This window comes from Paroedura picta, chromosome 6, assembly GCF_049243985.1.
Source record: "Paroedura picta isolate Pp20150507F chromosome 6, Ppicta_v3.0, whole genome shotgun sequence".
Taxonomy (NCBI): domain Eukaryota; kingdom Metazoa; phylum Chordata; class Lepidosauria; order Squamata; family Gekkonidae; genus Paroedura; species Paroedura picta.
In genome coordinates, this window is record NC_135374.1 from 111,161,830 (window position 1) to 111,180,254 (window position 18,425).

The following is an 18,425-nucleotide window of genomic DNA, read 5'->3' on the forward strand; positions in this document are numbered from 1 at the left end:
ATATTTTCTTTAAAATATGAGTTTGTAATTGTGAGGCAGCAAGTGGTAGCTTTTCATACCCTCTTAAAGAGGGTGGGGGAACATGAGATGATATGGTCCCTATGAGCCAGCATGGTATAGTCATTAAAGAGCAGTGGACTCTAATCCAGAGACCTCGGTTTGATTCCCCTCTTCTCCACATGCAGCGAGCTGAGTGACCTTGGGCTGGTCACAGTTTTCTTAGAGCTGCTTTTGCAAAACAGTTCTCTTATAGCTCTCTCAGCCCCACATACCTCACAGGGTGTCTGTGAAGAAGATCAAGGTTTTGTAAGCCGCTTTGGGATGCCTTTGGGTAGTGAAAAGCAGGGTATAGTGCAGGGGTAGTCAAACTGCGGCCCTCCAGATGTCCATGGACTACAATTCCCAGGAGCCCCCTGCCAGCATTCGCTGGTGAATGCTGGCAAGGGCTCCTGGGAATTGTAGTCCATTGACATCTGGAGGGCCGCAGTTTGACTACCCCTGGTATAGTGGTTAAGAGCAGTTGCTTCTTTTCTGGCAAGCCTGGTTAAATTCCCTGCTCCTCCACATGCAGCCAGCTGGGCAACCTTGGGCTCATCACATCACAGTCCTGATAATGCTGTTCTCACAGAGCAGTCCTGCCAAGGCTCTCTCAGCCCCACCTTCCTCACCAGTTGTGGGGAGAGGAAGGGAAGGCGATTGTAAGCTGCTTTGAGACTCCTCTGGGTAATGTAAAGTGGGGAATAACAACCAACTCTTCTTCTGCTGCTGCAGCTGCAGCTGCTACTATTATTTTAAAAACCCTCTTCTTGATGTTGTTTGCCTGGCTGATATCCATACATTGATCCTCTAACTAAATCCAAGTTAGAAACCAAATCCTATTACCCATGACCAATGTTCCCTTTAATATTTCCTCTTACTGAGTGGAGCGGCTCCCATCCTGAGCAGAATATGACTCTAGTGATCCCGAAATGGGCAATGGGCCTCTGTGGCTCCAGACTGCTGTTGGGCCAGCACTGCCTCAGGCTTCCGTGATCGCCGGAGCGCCCACCCCTATTTGCAAATAAAGCCTCCTGGGTTAACCAGATTTAGTTCCCCTTCCGTGACCTGCGATTCTAAACCCCAGACTTAGGATTTCATTCTGCACAGGGAAAACCAATTCCCATTAACCTGTATCTCTGCATTCATAAGATACAGGTCAACCAGAGTTAGTCAAGAGTAAAAACGTTGAGAAAGGCTTGTCTGGATGCAGCCAGAGAAAGACAGAGAACCAAATCATATCCCACTAACGGATGAATTTTTGTTCAAGCAATTCTCCCTCTTATTTTAGTACAGAATAGGACAATAGTGTTGCACACCCCCACAAAGCCTGCGAAACGCTATCATCTTAAAATGCAGGCATATAGACCTTGCCCCCATGTTACATTTTAGGTGTACATGTGAAAAACCAGCATGGATGCAGCACTGGCACGTGGACCTTTGGGATGGTACATGGGGAGCCTCTACGTACACTCAGGGGTAGTTTACGCAAAGCCCTTTTGTTCCGGCAACCACTTATTGTCCGCGGTTAAGGTTGTCGCCCCTGACACAACAGCAGCCTCGAAAGCGAATCTTCCGTGCCTTAAAATAGTTCCCGATCTAAGTCTCCCAAAGAAAGGATGGGTTAATTACAATGAATTCAAAAACATTTCATTCCAAATTACCATCGATGCAGGGTTCGCAGATGCCATTTACCCCCCTCCATGGACAATGCTTGCAGTATATCTCTTATAAACACTCCAGACAAACCATCTCGGTTCTGCCACATACAACTGTTCTTTTATTATTAGGGTTTGAATGTGAAGGTGCCCATGGCTTATCATGCTCTTGATTCTGACTGCAACAGGCTTTCCCAAGAGTTTCGTAATGGCCATGGAAGGGTTTCCTGAATGGGGGAGAACTAATTAATTTTTTTTTAATATTGGGTGATATGACCTGCCCCCCTCCCGCTCCCAAAATGGCCATTGATGGGCCTGGAGGGGCTGCGAAGGGGAAGGGCTCCAGGTGGGCATGTACACAGCTATGCTTCCCACCCATATTCTGCACAATCACACCACTTATGGGGTTTTTTTGAAGCCTGAAAAATACTTGAGGAGTTTTTCAGTGGTAAAAAGTTGAGAAAGGGTCAACTGGAATAAGGATGTCAACCTCCCAGAAGGACCTGGGGATCTCCCAGAATTATAGTCCATCTGCAGACTACAGAGATAAGTTTTTCTGGGGATAGAAGGTGGTTTGGAGGGTGGACTCTATAGCAATATACTCCTCTGAGGTTCCTCTCCTTCCCAAGCCCCACTCTGCCCGCCTCTAAATCTCCAGCAATTTCCCAAACTGACGCTGGCAACCTGTCACTACTTCTTTATGTCAATTTTCATTTCACTTAGGCAGAACATTACCTTTTAAAAAAAGGGATCAATGCTTAAAATTGCCAGTCTGTTTTGACAATACAGAAGGTCTTCTAATGTAACGAGCACAAACTGTCTTTCCTGCTTTCTCCAGCTTGTTGCCCATCCCTGAGAGAAAGTGCAAATGCTGGCTTCACACAAGGATTCCGGCAAATAGTTCTCAGAAGGCCAGAAAATCTGGTCAGCCCACTGACATTGATGAGAGGGTAATGAACGGCGATTAAATAATGTTTGCATTTTGTTGTCAAAGCAGTTCTACAATGGACAGTGCTGTTAGGAAGGGTATTTATTCCCTACTTAGGTAGCAGCTGGGAAATTCTGCACTGCCTTGGGGGGGGGGGGGCAGAAAGGAATTTGTCTTCAGAAGAATTAAGAAGTCTGAACGGTGATTTCTGCTCCGGCACACATGATCCAACAAGGAGAATAAAGACTGTGCTCATCCTGCCAAAGCCTAATAAAATGGAAATGGAAATCTAATGCATCCCATAGACCTGCTTTCAGATACAATGAAGCTAGCAAAATGCCAGCTTTTGCAATGATGGAGAAGGGCCCATATATGTGGGGCATGCGTGGGTGGGAATTATATCCACTTCTTGGTCCAAATGACTCTAGTGGGGGGGGGGCAAGGAAAGCATTAGCTCAGCTGTCTCCTAGGTCTGCACTTTGCTTTTTATCCTCTTCCAGCCTGGAAAAAAAAACCATCTCCCCTCTGCACTTTATTCAATTTCCATTTTGATTTTGGGCACTTTAAATTTTCCTTCTACAACATCCATGACTGATCTGCGGTGACCCTACCATTCCCCGTGATATCCAGGAGCGGATATAAGTCGCTATATTTGAAGATCCAGCTTTTAAAGACCTCATTATAAATGTTGATGTTTTGTGTTTTGCAGATTAACTTCCTGACTGTGCATGTAACGCTGCCATAGCAAAGCAGTCTTCCCTGATTGGCCAGGGCATGAGTTCAAAGAGTTCCTGGTTCCCAGTTGCAAGGCTTCCCTCCCAAGCCTTATTTTTGCCCTGTTCTAAAATGACTGTGCTCCAGAAGCCCACACTTCTCTCAGCAGAGATTTGCCTCTTGAATTTATTTCCCCCTCCTTCTCTGTGAGGCTGCTGTCTCCAATCCTTTCCCCCTCCCCCATTCAGTAAAAGAAAGAAAGATTTTCTATTTGTCAGGCTCTTGCCATGGTCACTTTATGATCAATACTCACAGCTGTAAATGTATTGTTGTTTGCATCTGTAAGGGGGGGGGGAGTCTGTTAACTGGCCTGGGAAGCTTATCCAATTCTAAGTGTTTCTGTTGCCTGCTTCTGCTGTATATCTCTTTGTATAGTCTAATATAGTCTTTGTATAGTCTATAGGCATAATGATATGACGCCGGAAGATGAGCCCCTCAGGTCGGAAGGTGTCCAATATGCTACTGGGGATGAGCAGACGGCTAGTACAAGTAGCGCCAGAATGAATGAAGCGACTGGGCCAAAGCTGAAAGGACGCTCAGTTGTGGAAGTAACTGGTGGCGAAAAGACAGTCCGATGCTGTAAAGATTTTTATTCCATAGGAACCTGGAACGTCAGATCCATGAATCAAGGTAAGCTGGACGTGGTCAAACTAGAAATGACAAGACTGAACATCGACATTTTAGGAATCAGTGAACTAAAATGGACAGGAATGGGTGAATTTAATTCAGATGACCATCAGGTATACTACTGTGGACAAGAATCTCGCAGAAGAAATGGAGTAGCCTTCATAACTAATAAGAGAGTAGGAAAAGCAGTCTTGGGATACAATTCCCAAAATGACAGAATGATCTCAGTTCGAATCCAAGGCAAACCATTCAACATCACAGTGATCCAGGTCTATGCCCCAACCACTGCTGCTGAAGAGGATGAAGTTGATCAGTTCTATGAAGCCCTACAACACCTTCTAGAAGCAACGCCAAAAAATGATGTGCTTATCATCATGGGGGATTGGAATGCTAAAGTAGGAAACCAAAAGATAACTGGGATAACAGGCAAGTTTGGCCTTGGAGTACAAAATGAAGCAGGGCACAGGCTGGTAGAATTTTGTCAAGAGAATACAATGGTCATAGCAAACACTCTTTTCCAACAACCCAAGAGACGACTCTACACATGGACATCACCAGACGGTCAACACAGAAATCAGATTGACTATGTGCTCTGCAGACAAAGATGGAAAAGTTCTATCCAATCAATAAAAACAAGACCAGGAGCTGATTGTGGTTCAGATCATCATGAGCTTCTTGTTGCAAAATTTAGGCTTAAATTGAAGAAAGTAGGGAAAAGCACTAGGCCACTCAGGTATGAACTAAATCATATCCCCAACGAATACACAGTAGAGGTGACAAATAGATTTAAGGAATTAGATCTGATAGACAGAGTGCCTGAAGAACTATGGACGGAGGTTCGCAACATTGTACAAGAGGTAGCAACTAAAACCATCCCAAAGAAAAAGAAATGCAAGAAATCAAAATGGCTGTCTGAGGAAGCTTTACAAATAGCTAAGGAGAGAAGGGAAGTGAAAGGCAAGGGAGAAAGAGAAAGATACACCCAACTGAATGCAGAATTCCAGAGAAAAGCTAGAAGAGATAAGAATGCCTTCTTAAATGAACAGTGCAAACAAATAGAAGAAAACAATAGAATGGGGAGGACCAGAGATCTTTTCAAGAAAATTGGAGATATGAAGAGAACGTTTCATGCAAAGTTGGGTATGATAAGGGACCAAAATGGTAGGGACCTCACAGAAGCAGAAGAGATTAAACAAAGGTGGCAAAATTATACAGAACAACTATACAAGAGCGAGCTTAACATCCCTGATGACCACGGTGGGGTAGTTACTGACCTGGAGCCAGACATCCTGGAATGTGAAGTCAAATGGGCCTTAGGAAGTCTGAGCAACAATAAAGCTAGTGGCGGTGACAGCATTCCAGTTGAACTATTCAAAATCTTAAAGGACGATGCAGTAAAAGTGCTACACTCAATATGCCAGCAAATTTGGAAAACTCAACAATGGCCACAGGATTGGAAAAGGTCAGTTTACATTCCAATCCCAAAGAAGGGCAATGCCAAAGAATGTTCAAACTACCGCACCATTGCACTAATTTCTCATGCTAGCAAAGTTATGCTCAAAATCCTACAAGCTAGGCTCCAGCAATATGTGGACCGAGAACTTCCAGAAGTACAGGCAGGATTTCGAAGAGGCAGAGTAACTAGAGATCAAATTGCCAACATACGCTGGATCATGGAGAAAGCTAGGGAGTACCAGAAGAACGTCTACTTCTGCTTCATTGACTATGCTAAAGCCTTTGATTGTGTGGAGCACAACAAATTGTGGCAAGTTCTTAAAGAGATGGGAATACCAGAGCATCTTATTTGTCTCTTGAGAAATTTATATGCAGGTCAAGAAGCAACAGTGAGAACTGAACATGGGATCACTGACTGGTTCAAAATTGAGAAAGGAGTTCGGCAAGGCTGTATACTGTCGCCTTGCCTATTTAACTTGTATGCAGAGCACATCATGAGAAATGCGGGATTAGAGGAGTCACAAATTGGGATCAAGATTGCAGGGAGAAATATCAACAACCTCAGATACGCAGATGATACCACTCTAATGGCAGAAAGTGAAGAGGAACTAAAGAGCCTGTTGATGCGGGTGAAGGAGGAGAGTGCAAAAGTTGGCTTGAAACTCAACATCAAGAAAACAAAGATCATGGCATCCGGCCCTCTCAATTCCTGGCAAATAGATGGGGAAGAAATGGAGATAGTGACAGATTTTATTTTCCTGGGCTCCAAGATCACTGCAGATGGGGACTGCAGCAAAGAAATTAAAAGACGCTTGCTCCTGGGGAGGAAAGCTATGGCAAATCTAGACAGCATCCTAAAAAGCAGAGACATCACCCTGCCAACAAAAGTGCGTTTAATCAAGGCTATGGTATTCCCAGTTGCAATGTATGGCTGTGAAAGTTGGACCATAAGGAAGGCCGAGCGTCAAAGAATTGAGGCTTTTGAACTCTGGTGCTGGAGAAGACTCTTGCGAGTCCCTTGGATTGCAAGGCAAACAAACCGGCCAGTCCTAGAGGAGATCAACCCTGACTGCTCTTTAGAAGGCCAGATCCTGAAGATGAAACTCAAATACTTTGGCCACTTCATGAGAAGGAAGGACTTCCTGGAGAAGAGCCTAATGCTGGGAGCGATCAAGGGCAAAAGAAGAAGGGGACAATAGAGAATGAGGTGGCTGGATGGAGTCACTGAAGCAGTAGGTGCAAACTTAAATGGACTCCGGGGAATGGTAGAGGACAGGAAGGCCTGGAGGATCATTGTCCATGGGGTCGCGATGGGTCGGACACGACTTCGCACATAACAACAACAACAAATAGTCTAATAACCAATTTCCATTCTTGAAGAAGGAATTGTGGGAGAAAATGAGACCTTGGACATTATTGGTACGGGTGGGCTTGCAGGGCTGATGTAATGTGTACCTGGGTGCAGGATTGTTTGGTGGTCTTTTCTCTGGGAACTGGAGGAGCTCTTTTCTAATTGGGGCATTCTCCTGTATGCCGGGTAGGGTGGGGTGTTTAGGTTTATATCAATCAGTGTATTGCTTGTCGACTTAGTTTCAGCAAGAATAATCATGAGCTTCAATAAACTACTTTTGCTGCTAATGCCAAGTGTGTTTGTTGAGAAAGTCGATGGGGAGCTGACACAAACATCGCACAAAGGGCGCAACTGTCCCTAATACAAACCCCAAGCAAGTGGCATTCTGATGTACACAACCTTTGCACATGAAGGTTATGTTCTACTGTTGACCCCTCCCTTGGATCCCCCTCTAAGATTCTAAGAAAACTCATCCTAGTAATTGCTAGGACATAGTTTACTTTATCAACACATATGCAGTGGTGAAGAAAAAAATATCAGCGAATGTATGACACAGAAGATTCTTTTTCCAGAGTCAGATCTTGGTTTCCAAAATACAAAAAAGAACAATGGAAAAGGTGGTTATTAGGGAGGGCTGGTCCACAACCAACCCCCCCCCCCAAAGAGAGACAGAGAGAGAGACACACACACACAGAGACAGAGACAGAGAGAGAATGGTGTAGTGGTTAAGAGCAAGGGATTCCAATCTGGAGAATGGAGTTTGATCTCCCAATCCTCCATATGCAGCCAGCTGGGTGACCTTGTGTGTCTGTTTGGGGGTGAAGAAAGGAAAGGTCTTTGTAAGCCTCTCTGGGTCCCCTTTGGGTAGTGAAAAGCAGGGTATAAAAAATTAGTACTCTTCTAGAGGCTTCTCCACCCAATTTTGGGTCCTGACCTACAGGTTGGGAAACCGTTTCCTTTTTACTTTGTGTCACAGAACTTTATGGGCATGACTGAGCCTGTTCCTATGCACGGATCAAACTCTTCAGCAGAATATCCCTGCTTGAAAGTTATTTTTCAGATTCTTGCTTGCGGTGGCTTCCAATTAAGATAATAAGTTATCCATATAAAAACCGAGAAGCCGTTAAAACAAGCCACTAAACAAGAGCAGGGACATGAACAGCTGCGAGCTGGCCATAAAACTGACATCAGACTAGAAACAGACTGTTTAAAAAGCTGGAAAGATAAAAGCCCACCTTTAAATGGCAGGGTAAAGAGACTACATTTTGGCCTGCTACCTGAAAGAGAGTAAAGGAGGTGCCAGGACAGTCTCAGGGGGGGGTAGCATTCATAGATACTGTAAGTCAGGGGTAGTCAAACTGCGGCCCTCCAGATGTCCATGGACTACAATTCCCAGGAGCCCCTGCCAGCGAATGCTGGCAGGGGCTCCTGGGAATTGTAGTCCATGGACATCTGGAGGGCCGCAGTTTGACTACCCCTGCTGTAAGTCATATGAAACATAAGCAAAAAATAAATCTAAGGTACAGATAGATTCATGTCCTATTTCACCACAGCTTGTTAGCCCTGGACCTTGGCCATTTGCTTTCGATTTCATGACAGCTTCAGCCACACACATGCCTCACTGCTTGCACCTGCTCACAGTCTACATAAAAGTCCTGGGTGGGCTGGTTCCGGTCCCTGGGCTTTATGTCTGACACCCCTGCAGCATCACTTCCTGATCCGTTTCCCATGCTTTAATCTTTCAAAATCACTTCAGCATAATAGTCGTTGATAAATTAGCTCAATTTCAGTTTTCTTTACAGGAGTAATTAACTTGCAGGACCAATCAACAATTTATTGTATAAATACAAGAAATTAAATTAAATAATTAAAAAATTATTTTCAGTCTGAACCACAGAATTGCTAGCCCCAAAACCTTATCCCATAAAAAGACCCGTTAAGTGCAATTCTAAGCAGGTCTACTCAGATGTACTCAGAAGTGCTTAACCCCAGGAAAGTATTTGTTTTGCTTTCTTAAAAACCACTGCAGATTTGATTTGGCCAGCACAGATGCCAAATGATTTCTATAATTAATATGGATTCACACTTGGGATACAGAACCAACCCTGAGGGGGGACATTTCACTGTTTTACATGTGAAGGCATACCAGAAGAAAGGTGCTGTAAAATTCTCTCCAAGGCACAAGAGGCAGTCTGTGCTGGGGAAATATGTGGCTATAAGACGGCAGAAAGAGGGTTAAATGTCTCCAGGGCCAGGGAAAAGCAGTAACTCTGGAGAAGGCCCAGCCCTGAGGGAGACAGGTGCTGTACAGAGGGGCAGCTAATGAAGCTTAAAGGGAGGCAAGGTGACAGCCTAACAAAAACCCTCAGCTGTCCAAAAATTTCTGCTCCTCCGCAATGCCAGGACATTTTCTTTCGAAATGAATTTCCTGTAGGTTTGACAATCTGGGGAGCCTGGTTTGATCTCTTCCACATGCAGCCAGCTGGATGTCCTTGGGACATACACAGTTCTCTCAGAGCTCTCTCAGCTTCACTTACCTCACAGGGTGTTTGTTGTGGGGAGAGGAAGGTTAGGCAACTGCAGGCCACTTTGAGACACATGAGGCCTGCTGGATGAATTGGATCGGTCACAATTCTCTTAGAGCTCTCTCAGCCTTACCTACCTCACAGGGTATCTGTTGTGGGGGAGGGGGAGGCAACTGTAAGCAACTTTGGGGACCTCCTGCAGAAGGAAACACATGTTGTGGATTTACAATGGTTTCAGTCTCCGAGCAATAACTGTAAACTGGATAGAAATTCACCACAGAATAGAACTGAACATCCTACAGTGAAAGCCTTTTGGGGCCTACGTTCCACTTTACCGGGTATGATGAAGTGGTCACTTGAGTTATTTCACATAAATGTACAAAGAGAACAAAACATAAATGGTTGGCGGTGAAGATAGCAATGAAAGAGTCACACAAAGGAGGCTGTGACCCACAAGTGTTCTGTGCGGAGTGTCCTTAATTGCACATCACTTCCAATTCAAAAACAGAGACCTAAACTGGGCTGAATTAATCCTGAGTCATCAGCTTCATTGCATAGTGACTCATCCTAAAACAACTTGGTAATGTTCCTCCCCCGCCAATGATCTGAAACCTGTTGCTGCTTATCCCACAAGTCTGAATATATATATATATATACTAGCTTCAAAGCCCGTTCCTAAGTCCGGCCTTGAAAGGGTCCCCTCACCTGGCCCCCAGCCAGGCAGCTTAAGGTGGCTGTGGGCCACAGCGATCAAGTGGGGCGGGCGGGGCTGGCCAGCTCGTTAGCAGGCCCAGGACAGAGCTCCTTAGTACTTTGTTAACAGGCCCTCCACCACAACCCTTTGCCAAAGCTGGCTGCACCCTGATTGGCCCTATTCCAACTTGGACAGCCGGACACGTTTCACCCCCGAGGCTGTTTCACAAATATATAGAGGAACCATGGATAAGGATATATATGCATATTTTCAACTTCAGCAATGGAAAATAAGATTTGCAGCTTCCCTGAAACTTCAACAGATGTTCAGCTAGAAGAAATCTAGACAAGGCCTTTATAGCTCAAGAAAACAGAAACAAGGTCTGCAAAAGGAGACTTATTTTGGCTGAATCTGCCAACTTTCTAATTGCGTATCTATAGATCTATGGCAGTGGTTCTCAACCTCCCTAATGCCGCGACCCTTTAATACAATTCCTCATGTTGTGGTGACTGCCAACCATAAAATTATGCAAGTGTTCTTTCACAGAAATTAAACCGAAACTGACCAATGGGGTAAAGATCCACTGTTCATGACTGTATATAAATTGGCTTATTTCCAGTGTTTCTCAGTTCCCTTATACCTCTTGTCCCACCATGCTGATCTCACCCTTTTCCACTGCTCCAGACAGAGAAACACTCTATCTTGATCTACCCTGCAAGGCTGTTGTGTAAATAGCCCCTCCGGCCAATCTGCTTGCCTTGCCGTGACCCCTGTGAAAGGGTCATTTGACCCCCAGAGGGGACCCGACCCCCAGGTTGAGAACCATTGATCTATGGGCTGTACTACCTGTTCTATGGACTAACTTTTCTAAACAGTTCTGCCAATTGTTCTAAACTGTTTGAACTATTCTAACTGTTCTAATCTATGGGTGTATGGCAGGCTTTCTCAACCACATCCTAGGTGTTTCTTGACAGCCTGGAAGGGTTTCCTGAATGGGGAGGGGGCGATTAATTAATTTATAATATTTTTTTTAAACTGTTAAACATTTATCAGGTGATTTGACCATATATGTGCCTGTGCTGAACCTCCTCCCACTGCTAGATCTCCCTTGGCTTAGAATTGCTGGAATCTCCTTCCTGCCCTTAATCTCCTTGACTGCTCCTCCTGGTGGCTCCCCCATTAGGGTAGTAAGCCCCAACAGGCCTGATAGGCAGGGTATGAGATAAATAAGGTGGCAGATCTCACCACAACAGGGGTCAATCCTACCCCTCCTACCCTAGCCTTAACTAACTAACTTCCCAACTGTACTAATAGCCTCCAAGCTCATGCCCTCCCACCCACCCAACCCAACTAAAACAGCTGGCAAACACCCACTGGGCTTAGGACCAGGATCCCACCTGACATCAGGAGCTCTCCTGGACCATATACCCAGATCTAATCTAACGCTAACCCTCCTCACTAATCCCTCTAACCCAGGGGTAGTCAAACTGCGGCCCTCCAGATGTCCATGGACTACAATTCCCAGAAGCCCCTGGCAGGCTTCTGGGAATTGTAGTCCATGGACATCTGGAGGGCCGCAGTTTGACTACCCCTGCTCTAACCTAATCTTAAAAAAAACCCACAGTTCATCAATCTTCCAGGTTTTCTTTAGAAGCAAACCTGACGTTCAGCCCATTGGCCACCAGGTGGCAGCAATGTTCCTCCGGGAGCTATTCCACCAGCAGCCAACAGATGTTGCTGGGGGATCCCTCCCTGGCTACTTCTCCCTTATGGAAACAATCCTCAGTCCAGATTTTTGGGCAGGGGAGACTCCACTCTCACAGGCAGTCCCTCAACTGGCTGGCCCTCGACAGCTGCTGCTCCTCTGGAGTCCAGGAACCGGGAAGCCGCTCCAAGGCTGAGCCTCACCAGATTCACTAGCCTCACCAGGACCCGGCCGAAAAACCAGCTGTTATATGGTAAGCAAAAAAAAAAAAACTAGTGGGGCTGCATCCTGGAGCTCTTCTTCACCCCCGTCTCCATTGTTTTGTGGCTGAGAGATGGAAGAAACTTCTCTGTAGAGGGGGCGAGACCCCTCTGTTGATAGATTTGTGGTCGGTATAGTCCTGGGGCCAGGCCATCCCTAACACCCGAGGGGTGAGAGAAAGGGTGGAAGAAGGTTGAACAAAGTCTTCCCAACAGCGTACCTTATCCCAGTCATGGGTGGCTTGCTGCCCTCGCAGCCTTTGCTGACTCAAGCTGGCTCGCTCTTGCTCTCCTGGGTCAGGTACCACAAAACCTGGGAGCACCCATTGAGTGAGACTGCTGCTCTCAGCAGGGCCTTCCAAACTGCACCCCTGTTCCAAACGCCAGTTGTCAGATGCTGTCGTCGGTAAGACTTCAATCCATCTAAGGGCAAACTATGGATCTAAGTACATTTTGCACTAATGTGCCCCAGATAATATCGAGGCTAACACTCTCTGGGTCAAATTACCCCCCAAAACCATCTCAGATGGGCTGGTTTTTAGGACTCCCTCTCTTAGGACTGTTAGTTAGGACTCCTTCTCTCCTTATTCAAAGTACAGTTGTTTCTCTCCTCTTTCTCTGCAGGTAGTTGTGGATTTCCTGCATTGTGCAATGGGTTGGACTAGATGACCCTGGAGGTCCCTTCCAACTCTTATGATTCTATGATTCTTCTAAATAAAAAGGTTTGATTCTTTTATGCAGCTTGGTGCTCCACCTTCTGCCAACCCATCACACCCTCTGCTCTCAGGGCACTGTGCCTGTGTCGGGCAAAACTGTAAGTGCTTTGGTTTGTTATTTATCTATTTTAAACTTTTCTGTGCCACCTTTCCACACTCAACTCAGGATCCCAGAGGCGGCAAGCATCAAATAAGTCACATAAGAATCACCCGGTCTGTCCTGACCACCAGCTCAGGATGGGGACGGGGCAAGTAGAGTTGCCAGATCCAGGCTGAGAAATTCCTGGAGATTTGAGGGAGGAGCCAAGGGACTTCAGTGGTATAAAGGTAAAGGTATCCCCTGTGCAAGCACTGAGTCATGTCTGACCCTTGGGGTGATGCCCTCTAGCGTTTTCATGGCAGACACAATACGGGGTGGTTTGCCAGTGCCTTCCCCAGTCATTACCATTTACCCCCAGCAAGCTGGGTACTCATTTTACCGACCTCGGAAGGATGGAAGGCTGAGTCAACCTTGAGCTGGCTGCTGGGATTGAACTCCCAACCTCATGGGCAAAGCTTTCAGACGATTGCCTTACCACTCTGTGCCACAAGAGGCTCTTTACATTGTACATTGGTGTACACTGGTGTACAATGCCAATGAATCCAGTCTCCAGAGCATTTGGTCCAGGAGACCCTATTTAAAACATTAGCGCATTTCAGATGCTAAAAAGCCATTTAGAATATGCACTAAACAATTAAATAAAACATCTGTACCATAAATAAAGCCAGACAGGGATGGTGGGAGGAGTTGGGACTCATTGCATATCGGATTGGCTGGCTGTCCATTGAATGGCCGGCTATCCAGCCCCTGGCCATATCCCCCTTGAATGTCAGTCCGCCCCACTTGACTGCCTGTGAGCGATAAGGCAGCCAGTGAGCTGGGAGGAGGGGGAAGGGCTTAGGACTGCAGCTGGGACATGGGAGACAAGGGAGGTGAGCCCTGGTCTTACCGGCACCTGGGGGGGGGGGGGGAGAAGGCTAGCACCCGTTGTATCTTAAATTACAATGGGCTATTTTGCTAGTAATAATATAAAGACATAAAAATACACAAACAGGGAGGAGGGTTAATGAGTTAGTGAGTGACCAAAGAAGTCTTCGCAGTAGGAAGAAACGGTTTCGCATGGAAAGCCCAAGAAACAAGAGAGAGAAAAAGAGATTGTAGGTTTTCCATTAGTGACTCTCGGGTCTGAGTAGCTGTGTGCAATACATAAATAAATAAATGTAGCCCTTTTGCCATTCTTTAACTCTTGGCAAATGCCCAGTAAAACAGGCTAGGAAAGGGATGATTTGTGCTGACAGGCATATGTGCATTTATACCGGGGATGGGGGAAGGTTGGCAGAGACGAGAATGGTTAAAATATATTGTAAACAAGGTCAACAGAAACTGTGGTGCTGCTCAGCTGGGGTTTCCAGAGCCGGTGATGTCATCCATTTCCTCTGCCTGCATGACTCAGCAGAATGCTGGATCCTGACCCTTCCAGCCAGCAAAATACTCCTTGCATGGGGGTGGGGGGGTGGGGGATGCTGCAGTACTAAAGACACTTCCCTGGGAAGAAGTCCCATTGAATACCATGGGGCTTACTTCTGAGTAGACCCACTTAGGCTTGTGCTGTATGATTCAGATCCTCTCTATGCAGGTAGGCTAGGCACCCTAAAAGATTACAAATCTTAAACCAGTAAAACAATTCCCAAATCTATGCTAGTTAAGGTAAAGGTAAAAGTATCCCCTGTGCAAGCACCGGGTCAACACTGGGGTGACACCCTCCAGTGTTTTCTTGGCAGACTCAATACGGGGTGGTTTGCCAGTGCCTTCCCCAGTCATTACCGTTTACCCCCCAGGAAGCTGGGTAATCTATGCTAGTTAAGCAACTTCAAAGTGTAACATCAGGTTTTTAATCCCCTTCCTGCAAACATCTATAAGTGTAATGAAATGAAGGCTGTGACCCTGAACGTATTCTGTAGGATGCCAGTCTGGCTTAATTCAGAAAGTAACTCATGCTGAATCTATGCAGCATAATCCTACAGAGGTTTACTTGGAAGTGGGGATACCAGCCTCCTGGTTGGCTCTGGGGAACATCTGGAATGACAGCTCATCTCCAGACTACAGAGACCAGTTCCCCTGGAGAAAATGGCGGCCTTGGAGGGAGGACTCTTCAGCTTTGTACCCCACTGCGGTCCATGGCTTCCCTGGGCTCCATCTCCAAACCTGCAGGCGTTTTCCAACCTGATGCTGGCAAGCTGGGGGGCCCATCCCCTGAGACCTGCCCCCCCCTACTTGGAAGCAAGTCCAATTGCACAGAATGCAGTTTGAAAAAAGAGAAATGTGCCTCATTTTGCAACCTGAGAGGGCGGCCGGCCAATACCAAACTTGTAATTTTGGAAAGATGTGTGATACTCCGGCAGGGAAAAGACTAGTGCGTGGCTGAGGCACACTTGCCAGTCTCTGTCCCTCACTGTGCCTACAAAGCACTGATCACAGTTCTTACAGGGCTGGTTTATCTATGCAGCATATACTACAGGTCCTGCATTTCCAGGAACCCCACACAGTGCCTGCCTCCCCCCCCCCCACGGATTGGTGCCTTCCCCCTCTCTCCTCCCCCATTTCGCCCCTTTAAGGACGCTCAAAGAGACACTCATTTCCACTGGGTGGGGGGCTCTGACCCCAGTCTGGCTGTTCCCACTGCAATAGTACTCTGTTAGGGCCCTGAAAATCCTTACTCTGTCTCTGGTGCTGTGGGCCCCACAAATCCTTATACCACTCCTGAGTTCTTAAAATCTATTCCCCCCTCCCATATTAAAGCATACAAAATTAAAGATTTGCCAGCTATAACAAAACTCATGCCATTAAAATACTTTTAATGCTTAAATATCAAATGTAATCTTTGGAACAGGCTTTCTCAACCAGGGTTTTTGCGAATGGGTGGAGATGATAGATAGATAGATAGATAGATAGATAGATAGATAGATAGATAGATAGATAGATAGATAGATAGATAGATAGATAGATAGATAGATAGATAGATAGATAGATAGATAGATAGATAGATAGATAGATAGATAGATAGATAGATAGATAGATAGATAGATAGATAGATAGATAGATAGATAATTCTTAAACATTTATCAGATGATACGACCATATATTGTCATGTTGACCCACCCATCCTTCCCAAAATGGCCAATGAGGAGCCTGGAGGGGGAGGGAAGGGGAGGGGTCCCAGGCAGGCGTGTCCACAGCTATGCTTTCCAACCATATTTTGCACAATTGCACCACTTCTGGGGTTTCTTGGAACCTGAAGAATGTTCCAGGAGTTTTTCAAGGGTAAACAAGTTGAGAAAGGCTGTAAGGCCCAAGTATCCAACAGAAAAAATTGTGGGAGAAGTCCTCACTTTGTTGGTGGCTGACAAAGGACTTCTTTGTAAGCTAGAGCAGGGGGAGTCAAGCTATGGTCCTCCAGATGTCCATGGACTACAGTTTCCATGAGTGTTGGCAGGGGCTCATGGGAATTGTAGTCCATGGACATCTGGAGGACCACAGGTTGACTACCCCTGTACTAATGAACCTGTGCAGATATGATTATATAGCTTGCCCTCAAATAAGATGTCGCCTGCCTTCTGTTTTGTTGACAAGCACATGATGGCTGAATGCACGATAAGGAGAGAAAGTTATGCGCCCATAATGTTGTTCAGCCAAAGCAGATCCCAGTTCTGTGGTCAATGGACCTGGTGGCGTGTCTCCCAAAGAGATGACTCCTGATGAAAGGAAGTCATAAATCTGCCCTAGAAGGGATTGTATTGCCTCGACCAGCTTGATTGCTGAGCAACATCTTAGTCATCAAATAAGAGAAAAATGGCAACTCGCCATGAAAGCTGCTTAGATCCGAAGAGAGCTCAGGAGCACAGAGGGAAACGAATGAAAGAAAAAGCTTCCGTCTCTTTGATAATGCATAACTTCGCTTCGACTGGAAAAAAAAATGAATGTATGTCATTCTCGTGGATTCCATCAAGAATAATCAATGCACTGGCTACAGCCCAACAATCTGATATAACAAACTGGTATGATAACAAAATAGCTGTGAATAAAACAGAAATTAGGGGGCGGCATAGTCATTTATATTGGGGGGGGGGTCCAAAGCTACAGTCTTGTTAATGCCTCGCTTTTTAGGTAACAGATAGAATCGTTATATCTAATTCTGAACTGGACCCTAGAACGTGATCAGAAAATCCATAAGTGGGCCAGGGGCAGATGGAATTTTTTTTTTTTTTTTACAAACCTGATGGATCTTTGCAGAAAATCCTGAAACTGGAAAAAAAACAACAATAAACATGGGGGTGGACCCCCTCCCATAATAGAAGCGATGGCTTTTAAATTATTTATTTCCTTCATTTACACCCTGCCTTTCTCTCCAATGGGGACCCAAAGCGGCTTACAAATCTCCCCTTTCCCACTTTATCATTGTTGCGAGGCAGTTTACTCTGAGAGTATGTGAGGGACCCAAGGTTACCTAGTATGCTCCCATAGCAAACTGGGGGTTTGAAACTGGCTCTCTCAGATTGTAATCTTGCTCAATAACCATTATACCACACTGAGCCTTCAGAGAGATCAATGCTCACTGAGAACTTTGTGGGCATTTGGTGGGGTTGCTAGATGGGATTGCTGGGCCACCCCAACCTTATTTCAAGACGTTTCTGTACAACTCTAGAAGTGATTTTAAAAAGAAATAAAAAAGAAAAGCTAAAATGTGGCTATAATGCGTATTGCAAGAGGGCATATGAAATGCAATTGAATTATTTAAAGCGGCCCTGAAATAATTAATGAAATAGATTTTCAAGATGGGTCCACCACGGATTTTGACAGCTGCCAATCATAAAAAGGGCGCCAACCAAATTCAGGCATTCAGAATAAGGCTGCTATCAGATAGCATATACAAGAACAAGCAGCATATCTGTCAGTGCTCACAAAGACACTAGTAAAAGGCAAAAGATTCAACCTGAAGAGAAACTAGAGGTCACTAAAGCATGTCCAATCAACAAATGCCACATACAGGGCATTACTTGGTCCTTTAATGCTCTGGAGAGCAAGATAGGATCACATTTTGCAATGATCTATTGTACCTTGGTGCTTTCTAAAACTGGCCTAATGCTGATATATAACTTTATATATATATTTATATTTATGTAGTAAATATTTGCTGCAAAGTTTCACAGCCGTATTTAGTAAACTAATTGATTGATAATTTTGCAGCTCTGCTTCAGTTCCGTTTTTAAAAGTAGGTACCGTTAAACTCATCTTCCATCCTGCTGGCAATATCCCTGTTTCGTTCTGCTCCAGACCTGTTTATATTGTTATACTCTGTTACCTCTATTATAGTTTAATGCTATTGTTATTGTGGAAAGCTGAGTTCCATGTAATGTTTTCTGCATTTTATGTAAACCACCCTGAGCCTCAGAGAAGGGCGGTATATAAATACAATTAATTAATTAATTAATTAATTAATTAATTAATTAATTAATTAAACAACTTTACTAATATTGGGACCCACCAGTCTGGGAAGAATTTATAGATGTCAGAGGATGCTGGGTCCTCTCCCAGAGGTTTACCAATTGGTAATATTGAGATAAAACTTCTAATTTCTTGCTCCAAGTCTGACAGCCAT